Source organism: Protopterus annectens, chromosome 5.part0 (genome assembly GCF_019279795.1).
Source record: "Protopterus annectens isolate FY-2018-M chromosome 5.part0, PAN1.0, whole genome shotgun sequence".
Lineage (NCBI taxonomy): Eukaryota > Metazoa > Chordata > Ceratodontiformes > Protopteridae > Protopterus > Protopterus annectens.
The window spans coordinates 147024257-147043196 of record NC_056735.1 but is presented as its reverse complement, the minus strand read 5'-3'; positions in this window follow the sequence as shown (position 1 = coordinate 147043196).

The window sequence follows — 18940 nt, the reverse complement described above, 5'->3', positions numbered from 1 at the left end:
TTTTCTTATATATGTATTAAATTGTTATTTACTGTGAAAATATATATATATGTCTTAATACTTGTTTCCCACCTTTCTGAACTAGTATAGTCCAGTTTTCAGGTCACTGCTGAATCCAGGGCTGTGTTACAAGTTTCTGTGTTGCTCATACCTTACTTGGATAGAAGGACGTTTCTCTGTTCACCTGTGAGAGAGGGGAGCTTTGAGCCACCTATCTGTCCCTGGAGGAGTGGTTTCAGTCCAGAAGTTAGTAGTTTATTGGCCATTTTGGGCTAATTTCTATCTCTTTCACTTCCCCTGCTATAAAACCACATTTGCACAATTTTTGCACTTGAATTCCGCTCAGCAAGTGCCTCCCAGGTGTTCTGCAGAGTTTACAACAGCAGAGAGACAAAAGAGTGACTTTGGAGTGATTAAGTATAATTTTTCTGCTTTTCTTGCTGTCTTAACTAATTCCGCCTAAAACGCCAGTTTTATAGTGAACCTGTGATTTAAAAAGTTTGTTATGGCTACATATTGTAACTTATTTGCTGCCTGCACTTGAATTAAGTCATTTTTGTGTTTAAATAATCTGTTTAACTGTTGTAGGCTACACACTAAAGTGTAATAGCCTTTTCTGTGCATTTAAATTTTTTGTTTTGACTGTATCTGCTCTATTTTCTGAAATATATATATATATATATATATATATATATATATGTATACTTGTTTCCCACCTTTCTGAACTAGTATAGTCCAGTTTTCAGGTTATTGCTGAATTCATGGCTGTGTTACAAGTTTCTGTGTTGCCCATACCTTACTTGGATAGAAGGAAGTTTCTCTGTTCACCTGTGATAGAGGGCAGCTTTGAGCAGCCTATTTGTCCCTGGAGGAGTGGTTTCAGCCCAGAAGTTAGTAGTTTATTGGCCGTTTTGGGCTAATTTCTATCCCTTTCACTTCTCTGCTATAAAAAACGCATTTGCATAGTTTTTGCACTTGTATTATGCTCAGCAAGTGCCTTCCAGGTGTTCTACAGAGTCTACACCAGCAGATAGACAAAAGAGTGACTTTGGACTGATTAAGTGTCATTTTTCTGCTTTTCTTGCTGTCTTAACTAATTCCGCCTAAAACGCCAGTTTTTTAGTGAATCTGTGATTTAAAAAGTTTGTTATGGCTACATATTGTACTTATTTGCTGCCTGCACTTGAATTAAGCCATTTTTGTGTTTAAATAATCTGTTTAACTGTTGTAGGCTACACACTAAAGTGTGATATCCTTTTCTGTGCATTTAAAGTGTTGTTTTGATTGTATCTACTCTATTTTCTGAAAAAACATAACAAAAAAAATATACTTGTTACCCGCCTTTCTGATCTAGTATAGGCCAGTTTTCAAGTTATTGCTGAATCCAGGGCCGAGTTACAAGTTTCTGTCTTGCCCATACCTTACTTGTATAAAAGGCGAACGCTGACACCACACTATGTAGCTTGAGAAACTGAAAACAATGAAGCAAACTCGTGCAAACCAGCAGGACTAAATAAAAACACTTTTAATAACAGTTGAGCGCTTTCACCTGTTACAATACAGGCTTCCTCAGAACAAAAAAACATTCTGAATTACAGCCGTTAAATAGATGTTTTGGCTTCAAAAATTTTATAGCAACATACTCCACTAAAACTTTCTGCATAAACAATAAACAAAAACATTTAAAAATGAATAGGTAACAGAAATAAACAATTATATTATAAATACATATATATCCTATAAAATGTAATGCACAAATTCTTCTGAAATTCATATTTGTTAAAAACATATATTTCTATGAAAACACTGACTCAACTTATTTATAAACAATTTGACACTAACGTATTTTGTATAGCAGAGGTTTAATAGACAGTGATTCATTCAAACCTGGGGGTGAGGCAGCATCAGTAAAAATTTGTCACCACATTTCTCTATAAGACAACCAACTCTTATAGTCTCCCCCCCTAGGGTCTATTTGAATAAGGTCAATAATACTAAAAGTGAATTTGTGTTCAGAACCCTCTTGTTTTATGTGCTTATATAGGGCATTCTTCTCATCTCTCTTTCTAATGGAGTAAAAATGACCGCATATTCTCTTGTTCAGCTGTCTCTCGGTCTTCCCAATGTAGAAAGCAGGACAAGCTGAACACAATGCGATATATATGACAAGTTTAGTAGTACAATAACCTGCCTTGAATCTAATAGAGGTGTTGGTAGTGTTGCTTAACCTAGTGCCTTGACTGTTGTTAATAGCAAAGCACCAGTTGCATCTACCACACTTCTGTGTAGGTTTAGAAGTGTTACTAGTCAGAAACATCGTATTTTCTAACAACCTTTTCAAGTTTATACCCATTTTATTTACAAAGTGGGGTTTATCACCTAAAATGTTGGATATAGAAGCATCCACCATAATAATAAACCAACTTTTGTTAACCAATTGCCTCATCTTATAACTACAAGGACCATATTCGATTACACAAGCTTTGTTTAAATCATTACGACTAACTCTAGTAAGGGAAACAACATTATCACCTTTAGAATTCATTCCTAACAAAGGTGTGTACCTAGAACCCCAGCCTTGAATAACCTGCTTACTTACATTTTGCATCATACCAAGGTCATAACCTCTATCACTGAACATAGCCGTAATATACTCCACTTCAGCTATCATATCTATGTAGTCTGAAGTCATTCTAACTGCTCTAATCAACTGTCCCTTATAGATGTTCCTTAAAAGACTTTTTGGGTGATTACTAGAATATTCAAGATAGTTGTTAGAAAAAGTAGGTTTCCTGTATATTCTAGATTTAAACCCAAAATTAGCCGGAGAGACAAGGGTGTCATGGTATGCCAGACCATCATGACTGAATGCGTGTGTAAATTTCAAATAAGAACTACTGGTGTTAATAAATTCTATAAATTCAGTCAATGTCTCGGTGTCACCATCCCATAATATATATATATATATCATCCGGATAGCGAGTATAATATTTGATGTGAAGATAGAAGTCACTGGTGAACCCTACAGACTCCTCCCAGTCGAGCATGACCATATTAGCAAAAATGGGAGCACACGCAGCACCCATAGCTACACCCTTAGTTTGTTTAAAAATCTCTCCTTCAAAAAAAATGAAATTGTTGTCCAATACCATACTCATCATATCTGTGATCAACCATATCTTATCCCAATCCAACCCTGCATATTTAGTAATACTACGATTAAATGCTTCTAACCCCTCACTTTTGGGGATGCAGGAGAAAAGGTCTATGACATCAATAGTTCACATATAACAAATCTTTTTATATATAAATGTGTAGGAAAATAAGCTAAAAAATACCAAGAATCCTTGGCAAGATGAAATACCTTTTCGGCACATGTTTCATGTAGTCGATGACCACACCCAAAGGGAATGTTTTAGATCTGCTGCCAGAAACAATTGGACTAAAAGGCGGGTCAGACACATTCTTATGAACTTTGGGAATGCCAACTAGCTTGGCTAAGACAGGAAATTCCACTTTGACAAAGTTGTAAGTATCCAAACTAATTTGCCTGTCTATAAGAAAGTCCTCGAGATGACAATCAATTTTTCTATAGGCTATATTAAGTTCATTAACAGATATGATCTCATAAATGTCAGTAGAATGTAAAATATCATGAAGTTTAGAGGTATATGTAAGTTGATCAAAAAGAACTAAACCCCACCCTTGTCAGGTTTCATCACCCTTATTGATATTCTTCCTCAACATTTGTAGGGTGTCCTGTTCTTCTCTAGATAAATTATGTTCCATTCTCATACATATATACATATATATATATTTATAATATAATTGTTTATTTCTGTTACCTATTCATTTTGGAATGTTTTTGTTTATTGTTTATGCAGAAAGTTTTAGTGGAGTATGTTGCTTTAAAATTTTTGGAGCCAAAACATCTATTTAAGGGCTGTAATTCAGAATGTTTTTTTGTTCTGAGGAAGCCTGTATTGTAACAGGTGAAAGCGCTCAATTTAATGAGGGATCATAGTTTCTTGCTGATATTGATCAGGGATGCCTTTTCTTCTTGGGATTTTACTCAGAATGTTTTTTTGTTCTGAGGAAGCCTGTATTGTAACAGGTGAAAGCGCTCAACTGTTATTAAAAGTGTTTTTATTTAGTCCTGCTGGTTTGCACGAGTTTGCTTCATTGTTTTCAGTTTCTCAAGCTACATAGTGTGGTGTCAGCATTCGCCTTTTTGCTTGTTTATGGTGTACTTATAACGCTTGGATTAACTTGTATAGAAGGAAGTTTCTCTGTTAACCTGTGAGAGAGTGGAGCTTTGAGCAACCTATCTGTCCCTGGAGAAGTGGTTTCAGCCCAGAAGTTAGTAGTTTATTGGCCATGTTGAGCTAATTTCTATCTCTTTCACTTCCCTGCTATAAAAACCGAATTTGTGCAGTTTTGCACACCGGGCAGTGCCATTTAGCTAGAGTTAAACTATTGTCAGCTCCACAAAGTCTACTCTTCAAATTTTCCCTTGGAAATAGACAAACCTTCAACTTTAACACTCAAACTATTCATTTCACAGTCAAGCACTTGCTTCAAACTCATATCAAGCACTAATTAACCCTAGCACTAGACCCCCGCCATACTGTCCAGAAGGAAAAGGCTCTCTATTTGTCCCCACCAGCCAATCAGAAAAACAGCTTACTCTACCTATTCAGGCATGTCCAAAGGGCAGTTTCCAGTGTACTCTTCAGTCCAACTGGTGAATCTGGGCATTTTGAGGCAATGTTACAACTGCCTCATATACACAGACAACCCTCTCCTCCTACCACCAAACACTAATATATGTGAGAGATGCAATTATACAGCCAAACTGGAGGCAAAGCTCTCTCAACCCAAGACTGGAACTGACAGTCAAGAGGAGAAAGGTAATACTTGCAACACACCACCAGTCTCACATAGACATAATAAACCAACACTGGCAAATAACACACATGAATACATGAAAACATACTCGGAGGCTCTAAATAAAAATATGCAAAATCAACAGAAACCTCCAAAGCAGGCATCCAAGCAACCTCCACACCCCATCAGCAACCATGAAACACATACTTCACATAATCAGTGTGCCACACAGTCACAACCCATGCCCCAGATCAACTGGTCAACACCCCCACCAGAGGGAACATATTGGACCTGGTCATCACCAACATGGGTGACCGGGTGTTCCACACCGGAGGTCAACCCCTTGCTGGTTAGATCAGACCATAGACTAATCACCCTGGATATCCACATTCCGCTCCCACCCCCAATCAAGGAAACCAGCATGAAGAACTTTTCAAAAGCAAACTTCACGTTACTTAAGACCGAGGTGGAAAGGTTCACAGCCCCCATGCTAAAGAATAATACTGTCTGAGCTGCTGAAACCTTTGCAAAGGCACTCAGTGAGCATCTGCAGGAATGCATGGATTGTGCTATCACAAGTAAAACCAAGACTCACTTCTCCAAGAAAAGAAAACCAGTCTGGTGGACCCTTGCCATAAACAAGCTATACAACAGAAGGAGGAAACTAGTACAGAAAAGAGTAAAATCCCAAGAAGAAAAGACATCCCTGATCAGTATCAGCAAGAAACTATGATCCCTCATTAAATCATCCAAGGCTAGTTTTGAAAGAAAAATTGCCAATGACTCCAAAGATAACCACAAAGCATTCTTTAGCTATGTCAAGAACCTAAGTGGAAAGTATTGTTTTGATTGTATCTGCTCTTTTTTTCCTGAAAAAAAATAATTATATATATATATATATATATATATATATATATATATATATATATATATATATATATATATATATATATATATATATATATATATATATATATATATATATACTTGTTTCCCACCTTTCTGAACTAGTATAGTCCAGTTTTCAGGTCACTGCTGAATCCAAGGCTGTGTTACAAGTTTCTGTGTTGCTCATACCTTACTAGGATAGAATGACGTTTCTCTGTTCACCTGTTTGAGAGGGGAGCTTTGAGCCGCCTATCTGACCCTGGAGAGTGGTTTCAGTTCAGAAGTTAGTAGTTTATTGGCCATTTTGGGCTAATTTCTATCTCTTTCACTTCCCTGCTATAAAACCACTTTTGCGCAGTTTATGCACTTGTATTCCACTCAGCAAGTGCCTCCCAGGTGTTCTGCAGAGTTTACAACAGCAGAGAGACAAAAGAGTGACTTTGGAGTGATTAAGTATAATTTTTCTGCTTTTCTTGCTGTCTTAACTAATTCCGCCTAAAACGCCAGTTTTATAGTGAACCTGTGATTTAAAAAGTTTCTTATGGCTACATATTGTACTTATTTGCTGCCTGCACTTGAATTAAGTCATTTTTGTGTTTAAATAATCTGTTTAACTGTTGTAGGCTACACACTGAAGTGTAATAGCCTTTTCTGTGCATTTAAAGTTTTGTTTTGACTGTATCTGCTCTATTTTCCGGAAAAAAAAAAAATATATATATATACTTGTTTCCCGCCTTTCTGAACTAGTATAGTCCAGTTTTCAGGTTATTGCTGAATCCATGGCTGTGTTACAAGTTTCTGTGTTGCCCATACCTTACTTGGATAGTAGGAAGTTTCTCTGTTCACCTGTGATAGAGGGGAACTTTGAGCAGCCTATCTGTCCCTGGAGGAGTGGTTTCAGCCCAGAAGTTAGTAATTTATTGGCCATTTTGGGCTAATTGCTATCTCTTTCACTTCTCTGCTATAAAAACCACATTTGCACAGTTTTTGCGCTTGTATTCTGCTCAGCAAGTGCCTTCCAGGTGTTCTGCAGAGTCTACACCAGCAGAGAGACAAAAGAGTGACTTTGGAGTGATTAAGTATAATTTTTCTGCTTTTCTTGCTGTCTTAACTAATCCCGCCTAAAATGCCAGTTTTTTTAGTGAATCTGTGATTTAAAAAGTTTGTTATGGCTACATATTGTACTTATTTGCTGCCTGCACTTGAATTAAGTCATTTTTGTGTTTAAATAATCTGTTTAACTGTTGTAGGCTACACACTAAAGTGTGAAATCCTTTTCTGTGCATTTAAAGTGTTGTTTTGATTGTATCTACTCTATTTTCTGAAAAAACAAAACAAAAAAAATATACTTGTTACCCGCCTTTCTGATCTAGTATAGGCCAGTTTTCTAGTTATTTCTGAATCCAGGGCCGAGTTACAAGTTTCTGTCTTGCTCATACCTTACTTGTATAGAAGGAAGTTTCTCTGTTCACCTGTGAGAGAGGGGAGCTTTGAGCAACCTATCTGTCCCTGGAGAAGTGGTTTCAGCCCAGAAGATAGTAGTTTATTGGCCATGTTGAGCTAATTTCTATCTCTTTCACTTCCCTGCTATAAAAACTGCATTTGTGCAGTTTTGCACACCGGGCAGTGCCATTTAGCTAGAGTTAAACTATTGTTGGCTCCACAAAGTCTACTCTTCAAATTTTCCCTTGGAAATAGACAACCCTTCAACTTTAACACTCAAACTATTCATTTTACAATCAAGCACTTGCTTCAAACTCATATCAAGCACTAATTAACCCCAGCACTAGACCTCCCCCCTATACTGTCCAGAAGGACAAGGCTCTCTATTTGTCCCCACCAGCCAATCAGAAAAACAGCTTACTCTAACGATTCAGGCATGTCCAAAGGGTAGTTTCCAGTGTACTCTCCAGTCCAACTGGTGAATCTGGGCATTTTGAGGCAATGTTACAACTGCCTCATGTACACAGACAACCCTCTCCTCCTACCACCAAACACTAAAATATGTGAGAGATGCAATTAAACAGCCAAACTGGAGGCAAAGCTCTCTCAACCCAAGTCTGGAACGGACAGTCAAGAGGAGAATGGTAATACTTGCAACACACCACCAGTCTCACATAGACCTAATAAACCAACACTGGCAAATAACACACATGAATACATGAAAATATACTCGGAGGCTCTAAATAAAAATATGCAAAATCAACAGAAACCTCCAAAGCAGGCATCCAAGCAACCTCCACACTCCATCAGCAACCATGAAACACATACTTCACATAATCAGTGTGCCACGCAGTCACAACCCATGCCCCAGATCAACTGGTCAACACCCCCACCAGTGGGAACATATTGGACCTGGTCATCACCAACATGGGTGACCGGTGTTCCACACCGGAGGTCAACCCCTTGCTGGTTAGATCAGACCATAGACTAATCACCCTGGATATCCACATTCCGCTCCCACCCCCAATCAAGGAAACCAGCATGAAAAACTTTTCAAAAGCAAACTTCACGTTACTTAAGACTGAGGTGGAAAGGTTCACAGCCCCCATGCTAAAGAATAATACTGTCCGAGCTGCTGAAACCTTTGCAAAGGCACTCAGTGAGCATCTGCAGGAATGCATGGATTGTGCTATCACAAGTAAAACCAAGACTCACTTCTCCAAGAAAAGAAAACCAGTCTGGTGGACCCTTGCCATAAACAAGCTATACAACAGAAGGAGGAAACTAGTACAGAAAAGAGTAAAATCCCAAGAAGAAAAGACATCCCTGATCAGTATCAGCAAGAAACTATGATCCCTCATTAAATCATCCAAGGCTAGTTTTGAAAGAAAAATTGCCTTTGACTCCAAAGATAACCACAAAGCATTCTTTAGCTATGTCAAGAACCTAAGTGGAAAGTATTGTTTTGATTGTATCTGCTCTTTTTTTCCTGAAAAAAATAATTATATATATATATATATATATATATATATATATATATATATATATATATATATATATATATATATATATATATATACTTGTTTCCCACCTTTCTGAACTAGTATAGTCCAGTTTTCAGGTCACTGCTGAATCCAAGGCTGTGTTACAAGTTTCTGTGTTGCTCATACCTTACTAGGATAGAAGGACGTTTCTCTGTTCACCTGTTTGAGAGGGGAGCTTTGAGCCACCTATCTGTCCCTGGAGAGTGGTTTCAGTCCAGAAGTTAGTAGTTTATTGGGCAGTTTGGGCTAATTTCTATCTCTTTCACTTCCCTGCTATAAAACCACATTTGCTCAGTTTTTGCACTTGTATTCCACTCAGCAAGTGCCTCCCAGGTGTTCTGCAGAGTTTACAACAGCAGAGAGACAAAAGAGTGACTTTGGAGTGATTAAGTATAATTTTTCTGCTTTTCTTGCTGTCTTAACTAATTCTGTTTAAAACGCCAGTTTTATAGTGAACCTGTGATTTAAAAAGTTTGTTATGGCTACATATTGTACTTATTTGCTGCCTGCACTTGAATTAAGTCATTTTTGTGTTTAAATAATCTGTTTAACTGTTGTAGGCTACACACTACAGTGTAATAGCCTTTTCTGTGCATTTAAAGTTTTGTTTTGACTGTATCTGCTCTATTTTCTGAAAAAAAATATATATATATATATATATATATATATATATATATATATATACTTGTTTCCCGCCTTTCTGAACTAGTATAGTCCAGTTTTCAGGTTATTGCTGAATCCATGGCTGTGTTACAAGTTTCTGTGTTGCCCATACCTTACTTGGATAGAAGGAAGTTTCTCTGTTCACCTGTGATAGAGGGGAGCTTTGAGCAGCCTATCTGTCCCTGGAGGAGTGGTTTCAGCCCAGAAGTTAGTAGTTTATTGGCCATTTTGGGCTAATTGCTATCTCTTTCACTTCTCTGCTATAAAAACCGCATTTGCACAGTTTTTGCACTTGTATTCTGCTCAGCAAGTGCCTTCCAGGTGTTCTGCAGAGTCTACACCAGCAGAGAGACAAAAGAGTGACTTTGGAGTGATTAAGTATAATTTTTCTGCTTTTCTTGCTGTCTTAACTAATTCCGCCTAAAACGCCAGTTTTTTAGCGAATCTGTGATTTAAAAAGTTTGTTATGGCTACATATTGTACTTATTTGCTGCCTGCACTTGAATTAAGTCATTTTTGTGTTTAAATAATCTGTTTAACTGTTGTAGGCTACACACTAAAGTGTGAAATCCTTTTCTGTGCATTTAAAGTGTTGTTTTGATTGTATCTACTCTATTTTCTGAAAAAACAAAACAAAAAAAATATACTTGTTACCCGCCTTTCTGATCTAGTATAGGCCAGTTTTCAAGTTATTGCTGAATCCAGGGCCGAGTTACAAGTTTCTGTCTTGCTCATACCTTACTTGTATAGAAGGAAGTTTCTCTGTTCACCTGTGAGAGAGGGGAACTTTGAGCAATCTATCTGTCCCTGGAGAAGTGGTTTCAGCCCAGAAGTTAGTAGTTTATTGGCCATGTTGAGCTAATTTCTATCTCTTTCACTTCCCTGCTATAAAAACCGCATTTGTGCAGTTTTGCACACTGGGCAGTGCCATTTAGCTAGAGTTAAACTATTGTTGGCTCCACAAAGTCTACTCTTCAAATTTTCCCTTGGAAATAGACAAACCTTCAACTTTAACACTCAAACTATTCATTTCACAATCAAGCACTTGCTTAAAACTCATATCAAGCACTAATTAACCCTAGCACTAGACCCCCCCTATACTGTCCAGAAGGACAAGGCTCTCTATTTGTCCCCACCAGCCAATCAGAAAAACAGCTTACTCTAATGATTCAGGCATGTCCAAAGGGCAGTTTCCAATGTACTCTCCAGTCAAACTGGTGAATCTGGGCATTTTGAGGTAATGTTACAACTGCCTCATGTACACAGACAACCCTCTCCTCCTACCACCAAACACTAATATATGTGAGAGATGCAATTATACAGCCAAACTGGAGGCAAAGCTCTCTGAACACAAGACTGGAACTGACAGTCAAGAGGAGAAAGGTAATACTTGCAACACACCACCAGTCTCACATAGACCTAATAAACCAACACTGGCAAATAACACACATGAATACATGAAAACATACTAGGAGGCTCTAAATAAAAATATGCAAAATCAACAGAAACCTCCAAAGCAGGCATCCAAGCAACCTCCACACCCCATCAGCAACCATGGAACACATACTTCACATAATCAGTGTGCCACGCAATCACAACCCTTAATGCAAAATAACATACCAAACACACTAGTAATAGGCAACTATATAGTCAGGCACACTGATATCCCACTAAGTAGGCTGGACAAGGAGAAGGTTACAGTTAGCTGCCTATCGGGTGCCAGGATCCGCCACATAACACAAGCACTAAGGTCACTCCAGAACAAGTACAAATACGACTCTGTCATTGTCCATGTTGGTGTGAATGACCTGAGACATACCTCCCTGGACTACATGAAAAGAGACATGGAAGAGTTCTCTGATCATGTAGCCCAGGCCGGTATGACCCTGACCCTGAGTAGCATCCTGCCCTCACCAAGAATTATGGCACAGTATAAAGAAAAAATTATCAATTTCAACAATTGGCTACGTTTCTGGTGTCATTCATAGGGGATCCAGTATCTGTCCACCTGGGATGACATGCTTGACAAGCCACGTTGCTTTGCAAGAGATGGCTTGCACCTGTCACCCTTAGGCTTTCGAATACTGACAAAGGCTCTTGCCCCCCCCCCCCATAGTGCCGTTTTTAGACAAGGCTCAAAAGGCAAACCCACCACCATAAATAGCACAAGTAACCAAAAATGAGGGTAATGTTACTCAATGCCAAAAGTATAAACCTCAAAATGCATGCACTCGATGCATTCCTCAGTATGGAGAACATTGACATCTGTGCAGTAAAAGAAACCTGGTTTAAGGCTACTGAGAGCACCCCAGCACTACTAGGCTATAACTCACACCATACCTTTCGGCCACAGAACCAGGACCGTAACACAAAAGGCAGGAGTGTATCCATATTTATCAAGGATACCCACACCTCCAGATTAGTGGTGCAGCACAATGCATCAGAGATCATCCATGTGCAACTAACAATGGGCAAAACTACAATCCAAAGTGTAGCTAGCTACAGATCACCCACCATGACCCAGGACCCCCATTCTGCATTTCTGGAGACACTGGGAAATATGAAGATCCTACCAAACACCCTAATACTGGGTGATTTCAATTACCCAAACATAAACTGGGAGAACTACTCAAGTACTAACTCCCTTGCCCAATGCTTCATAGAATTTATAAACTCGAATGCCCCAGATCAACTGGTCAACACACCAACCAGAGGGAACAACATAGCGCTTGGTTTTGAATTTGGAGATCTAATAAAAGCTTTTCAATAAGCTGCGTTTGTGTTGGTAATGGCCACGCAAAGAATTTACAGCACTACATTTAATTGTTGCTTTCCGGATCCTGTTGTGCTGGACTTTGTTCTTTTGGCTTGGGCTACATTTTTTACTGACTTAGAGAGACAAAACAGTGACTTTGGAGTGATTAAGTATAATTTTTCTGCTTTTCTTGCTGTCTTAACTAATTCTGTTTAAAACGCCAGTTTTATAGTGAACCTGTGATTTAAAAAGTTTGTTATGGCTACATATTGTACTTATTTGCTGCCTGCACTTGAATTAAGTCATTTTTGTGTTTAAATAATCTGTTTAACTGTTGTAGGCTACACACTAAAGTGTAATAGCCTTTTCTGTGCATTTAAAGTTTTGTTTTGACTGTATCTGCTCTATTTTCTGAAAAAAAAAAAAAATATATATATATATATATATATATATATATATATATATATATATACTTGTTTCCCGCCTTTCTGAACTAGTATAGTCCAGTTTTCAGGTTATTGCTGAATCCATGGCTGTGTTACAAGTTTCTGTGTTGCCCATACCTTACTTGGATAGAAGGAAGTTTCTCTGTTCACCTGTGATAGAGGGGAGCTTTGAGCAGCCTATCTGTCCCTGGAGGAGTGGTTTCAGCCCAGAAGTTAGTAGTTTATTGGCCGTTTTGGGCTAATTGCTATCTCTTTCACTTCTCTGCTATAAAAACCGCATTTGCACAGTTTTTGCGCTTGTATTCTGCTCAGCAAGTGCCTTCCAGGTGTTCTGCAGAGTCTACACCAGCAGAGAGACAAAAGAGTGACTTTGGAGTGATTAAGTATCATTTTTCTGCTTTTCTTGCTGTCTTAACTAATTCCGCCTAAAACGCCAGTTTTTTTAGCGAATCTGTGATTTAAAAAGTTTGTTATGGCTACATATTGTACTTATTTGCTGCCTGCACTTGAATTAAGTCATTTTTGTGTTTAAATAATCTGTTTAACTCTTGTAGGCTACACACTAGAGTGTGATATCCTTTTCTGTGCATTTAAAGTGTTGTTTTGATTGTATCTACTCTATTTTCTGAAAAAACAAAACAAAAAAAATATACTTGTTACCCGCCTTTCTGATCTAGTATAGGCCAGTTTTCAAGTTATTGCTGAATCCAGGGCCGAGTTACAAGTTTCTGTCTTGCCCATACCTTACTTGTATAGAAGGAAGTTTCTCTGTTCACCTGTGAGAGAGTGGAGCTTTGAGCAACCTATCTGTCCCTGGAGAAGTGGTTTCAGCCCAGAAGTTAGTAGTTTATTGGCCATGTTGAGCTAATTTCTATCTCTTTCACTTCCCTGCTGTAAAAAACGCATTTGTGCAGTTTTGCACACCGGGCAGTGCCATTTAGCTAGAGTTAAACTATTGTTGGCTCCACAAAGTCTACTCTTCAAATTTTCCCTTGGAAATAGACAAACCTTCAACTTTAACACTCAAACTATTCATTTCACAATCAAGCACTTGCTTAAAACTCATATCAAGCACTAATTAACCCTAGCACTAGACCCCCCCCTATACTGTCCAGAAGGACAAGGCTCTCTATTTGTCCCCACCAGCCAATCAGAAAAACAGCTTACTCTAACGATTGAGGCATGTCCAAAGGGCAGTTTCCAGTGTACTCTCCAGTCCAACTGGTGAATCTGGGCATTTTGAGGCAATGTTACAACTGCCTCATGTACACAGACAACCCTCTCCTCCTACCACCAAACATTAATATATGTGAGAGATGCAATTATACAGCCAAACTGGAGGCAAAGCTCTCTCAACCCAAGACTGGAACTGACAGTCAAGAGGAGAAAGGTAATACTTGCAACACACCACCAGTCTCACATAGACCTAATAAACCAACACTGGCAAATAACACACATGAATACATGAAAACATACTCGGAGGCTCTAAATAAAAATATGCAAAATCAACAGAAACCTCCAAAGCAGGCATCCAAGCAACCTCCACACCCCATTAGCAACCATGAGCCCACGCAATCACAACCCTTAATGCAAAATAACATACCAAACACACTAGTAATAGGCAACTCTATAGTCAGGCACACTGATATCCCACTAACTAGGCTGGTCAAGGAGATGGTTACAGTTAGCTGCCTCTTGGGTGCCAGGATCCGCCACATAACACAAGCACTAAGGTCACTCCAGAACAAGTACAAATACGACTCTGTCATTGTCCATGTTGGTGTGTATGACCTGAGACATACCTCCCTGGACTACATTTATTTATTTTATTTATTTATTTATTTATTTATTTATTTAACATTTGTTGACCGGGAATGTCCGACTAGGTTCCACAGATTCTGTTTTCAGCGGAGGCCCGGGGAGAAATGCTCCAGAAGCATGTCTTTAGAATGCTACATGAAAAGAGACATGGAAGAGTTCTCTGATCATGTAGCCCAGGCTGGTATGACCCTGACCCTGAGTAGCATCCTGCCCTTACCAAGAATTATGCCACAGTATAAAGAAGAAATGATCAATTTCAACAATTGGCTACATTTCTGGTGTCATGCACAGGGGATCCAGTATCTGTCCACCTGGGATGAAATGCTTGACAAGCCACATTGCTTTGCAAGAGATGGCTTGCACCTGTCACCCTTAGGCTTTCGAATACTGGCCAAGGCTCTTGCCCCCCCCCAGTGCCATTTTTAGGCAAGGCCCAAAAGACAAACCCACCTCCATAAATAGCACAAGTAACCAAAAATGAGGGTAATGTTACTCAATGCCAAAAGTATAAACCTCAAAATGCATGCACTCGAGGCATGCCTCAGTATGGAGAACATTGACATCTGTGCAGTAAAAGAAACCTGGTTTAAGGCTCCTGAGAGCACCCCAGCACTACTAGGCTATAACTCATACCATACCTTTCTGTCACAGAACCAGGACCATAACACAAAAGGCAGGAGTGTATCCATATTTATCAAGGATACCCACACCTCCAGATTAGTGGTGCAGCACAATGCATCAGAGATCATCCATGTGCAGCTAACAACGGGCAAAACTACAATCCAAAGTGTAGCTAGCTACAGATCACCCACCATGGCCCAGGACCCCCATTCTGCATTTCTGGAGACAGTTGGAAATATGAAGATCCTACCAAACACCCTAATACTGGGTGATTTCAATTACCCAAACATAAACTGGGAGAACTACTCAAGTACTAACTCCCTTGCCCAATGCTTCATAGAATTTATAAACTCAAATGCCCCAGATCAACTGGTCAACACCCCCACCAGAGGGATCAACATATTGGACCTGGTCATCACCAACATGGGCGACTGGTGTTCCACACCAGAGGTCAACCCCTCGCTAGTTAGATCAGACCATAGCCTAATCACACTGGATATCCACATTCCGCCCCCACCCCCAATCAAGGAAACCACCATGAAAAACTTTTTAAAAGCAAACTTCACATTACTTAAGACCGAGGTGGAAAGGTTCACTGCCCCCATGCTAAAGAATAATACTGTCCAAGCTGCTGAAACCTTTGCAAAGGCACTCTATGAGCATCTGCAGGAATGCATGGATTGTGCTATCCCAAGTAAAACCAAGACTCACTTCTCCAAGAAAAGGAAACCAGTCTGGTGGACCCTTGCCATAAACAAGCTATACAACAGAAGGAGGAAACTAGTACAGAAAAGAGTAAAATCCCAAGAAGTAAAGACATCCCTGATCAGTATCAGCAAGAAACTATGATCCCTCATTAAATCATCCAAGGCTAGTTTTGAAAGAAAAATTGCCAATGACTCCAAAGATAACCACAAAGCATTCTTTAGCTATGTCAAGAACCTAAGTGGAAAGTATTGTTTTGATTGTATCTGCTCTTTTTTTCCTGAAAAAAAATATTTATACACATGTATATATATATATATATATATATATATGTATATGTGTATATATATATATATATATATATATATATATATATATATATATATATATACTTGTTTCCCACCTTTCTGAACTAGTATAGTCCAGTTTTCAGGTCACTGCTGAATCCAGGGCTGTGTTACAAGTTTCTGTGTTGCTCATACCTTACTTGGATAGAAGGAAGTTTTTCTGTTCACCTGTGATAGAGAGGAGCTTTGAGCAGCCTATCTGTCCCTGGAGGAGTGGTTTCAGCCCAGAAGTTAGTAGTTTATTGGCCGTTTTGGGCTAATTGCTATCTCTTTCACTTCTCTGCTATAAAAACCGTATTTGCATAGTTTTTGCGCTTGTATTCTGCTCAGCAAGTGCCTTCCAGGTTTTCTGCAGAGTCTACACCAGCAGATAGACAAAAGAGTGACTTTGGAGTGATTAAGTAACATTTTTCTGCTTTTCTTGCTGTCTTAACTAATATCGCCTAAAACGCCAGTTTTTTAGCGAATCAGTGATTTAAAAAGTTTGTTATGGCTACATATTGTATTTATTTGCTGCCTGCACTTGAATTAAGCCATTTTTGTCTTTAAATAATCTGTTTAACTGTTGTAGGCTACACACTAAAGTGTGATATCCTTTTCTGTGCATTTAAAGTGTTGTTTTGATTGTATCTACTCTATTTTCTGAAAATACAAAACAAAAAAAATATACTTGTTACCCGACTTTCTGATCTAGTATTGGCCAGTTTTCAAGTTATTGCTGAATCCAGGGCCGAGTTACAAGTTTCTGTCTTGCCCATACCTTACTTGTATAGAAGGAAGTTTCTCTGTTCACCAGTGAGAGAGGGGAGCTTTGAGCAACCTATCTGTCCCTGGAGAAGTGGTTTCAGCCCAGAAGTTAGTAGTTTATTGGCCATGTTGAGCTAATTTCTATCTCTTTCACTTCCCTGCTATAAAGAATGCATTTGTGCAGTTTTGCACACCGGGCAGTGCCATTTAGCTAGAGTTAAACTATTGTCAGCTCCTCAAAGTCTACTCTTCAAATTTTCCCTTGGAAATAGACAAACTTTCAACTTTAACACTCAAACTATTCATTTCACAATCAAGCACTTGCTTAAAACTCATATCAAGCACTAATTAACCCTAGCACTAGACCCCCCCCCATACTGTCCAGAAGGACAAGGCTCTCTATTTGTCCCCACCAGCCAATCAGAAAAACAGCTTACTCTACCTATTCAGGCATGTCCAAAGGGCAGTTTCCAGTGTACTCTTCAGTCCAACTGGTGAATCTGGGCATTTTGTGGCAATGTTAGAACTGCCTCGTGTACACAGACAACCCTCTCCTCCTACCACCAAACACTAATATATGTGAGAGATGCAACTATACAGCCAAACTGGAGGCAAAGCTCTCTCAACCCAAGACTGGAACTGACAGTCAAGAGGAGAAACGTAATACTTGCAACACACCACCAGTCTGACACAGACCTAATACACCAACACTGGCAAATAACACAGATGAATACATGAAAACATACTCGGAGGCTCTAAATAAAAATATGCAAAATCAACAGAAACCTCCAAAGCAGGCATCCAAGCAACCTCCACACCCCATCAGCAACCATGAAACACATACTTCACATAATCAGTGTGCCACGCAATCACAACCCTTAACGCAAAATAACATACCAAACACACTAGTAATAGGCAACTCTATAGTCAGGCACACTGATATCCCACTAACTAGGCTGGACAAGCAGAAGGTAACATTTAGCTGCCTATCAGGTGCCAGGATCCGCCACATAACACAAGCACTAAGGTCACTCCAGAACAAGTACAAATATGACTCTGTCATTGTCCGTGTTGGTGTGAATGACCTGAGACATACCTCCCTGGACTACATGAAAAGAGACATGGAAGAGTTCTCTGATTATGTAGCCCAGGCTTGTATGACCCTGACCCTGAGTAGCATCCTGCCCTCACCAAGAATTATGCCACAGTATAAAGAAAAAATGATCAATTTCAACAATTGGCTACGTTTCTGGTGTCATTCATAGGGGATCCAGTATCTGTCCACCTGGGATGACATGCTTGACAAGCCACGTTGCTTTGCAAGAGATGGCTTGCACTTGTCACCTTTAGGCTTTCGAATACTGGCCAAGGCTCTTGCCCCCCCCCCCCCCCCCCATAGTGCCATTTTTAGGCAAGGCTCAAAAGACAAACCCACCACCATAAATAGCACAAGTAACCAAAAATGAGGGTAATGTTACTCAATGCCAAAAGTATAAACCTCAAAATGCATGCACTCGAGGCATGCCTCAGTATGGAGAACATTGACATCTGTGCAGTAAAAGAAACCTGGTTTAAGGCTCCTGAGAGCACCCCAGCACTACTAGGCTATAACTCATACCATACCTTTCGTCCACAGAACCAGGACCGTAACACAAAAGGCAGGAGTGTATCCATATTTATCAAGGATACCCACACCTCCAGATTAGTGGTGCAGCACAATGCATCAGAGATCATCCATGTGCAACTAACAACGGGCAAAACTACAATCCAAAGTGTAGCTAGCTACAGATCACCCACCATGGCCCAGGACCCCCATTCTGCATTTCTGGAGACACTGGGAAATATGAAGATCCTACCAAACACCCTAATACTGGGTGATTTCAATTACCCAAACATAAACTGGGAGAACTACTCAAGTACTAACTCCCTTGCCCAATGCTTCATAGAATTTATAAACTCGAATGCCCCAGATCAACTGGTCAACACCCCCACCAGAGGGAACAACATATTGGACCTGGTCATCACCAACATGGGCGACCGGTGTTCCACACCAGAATAACCCTGGAAAAAACC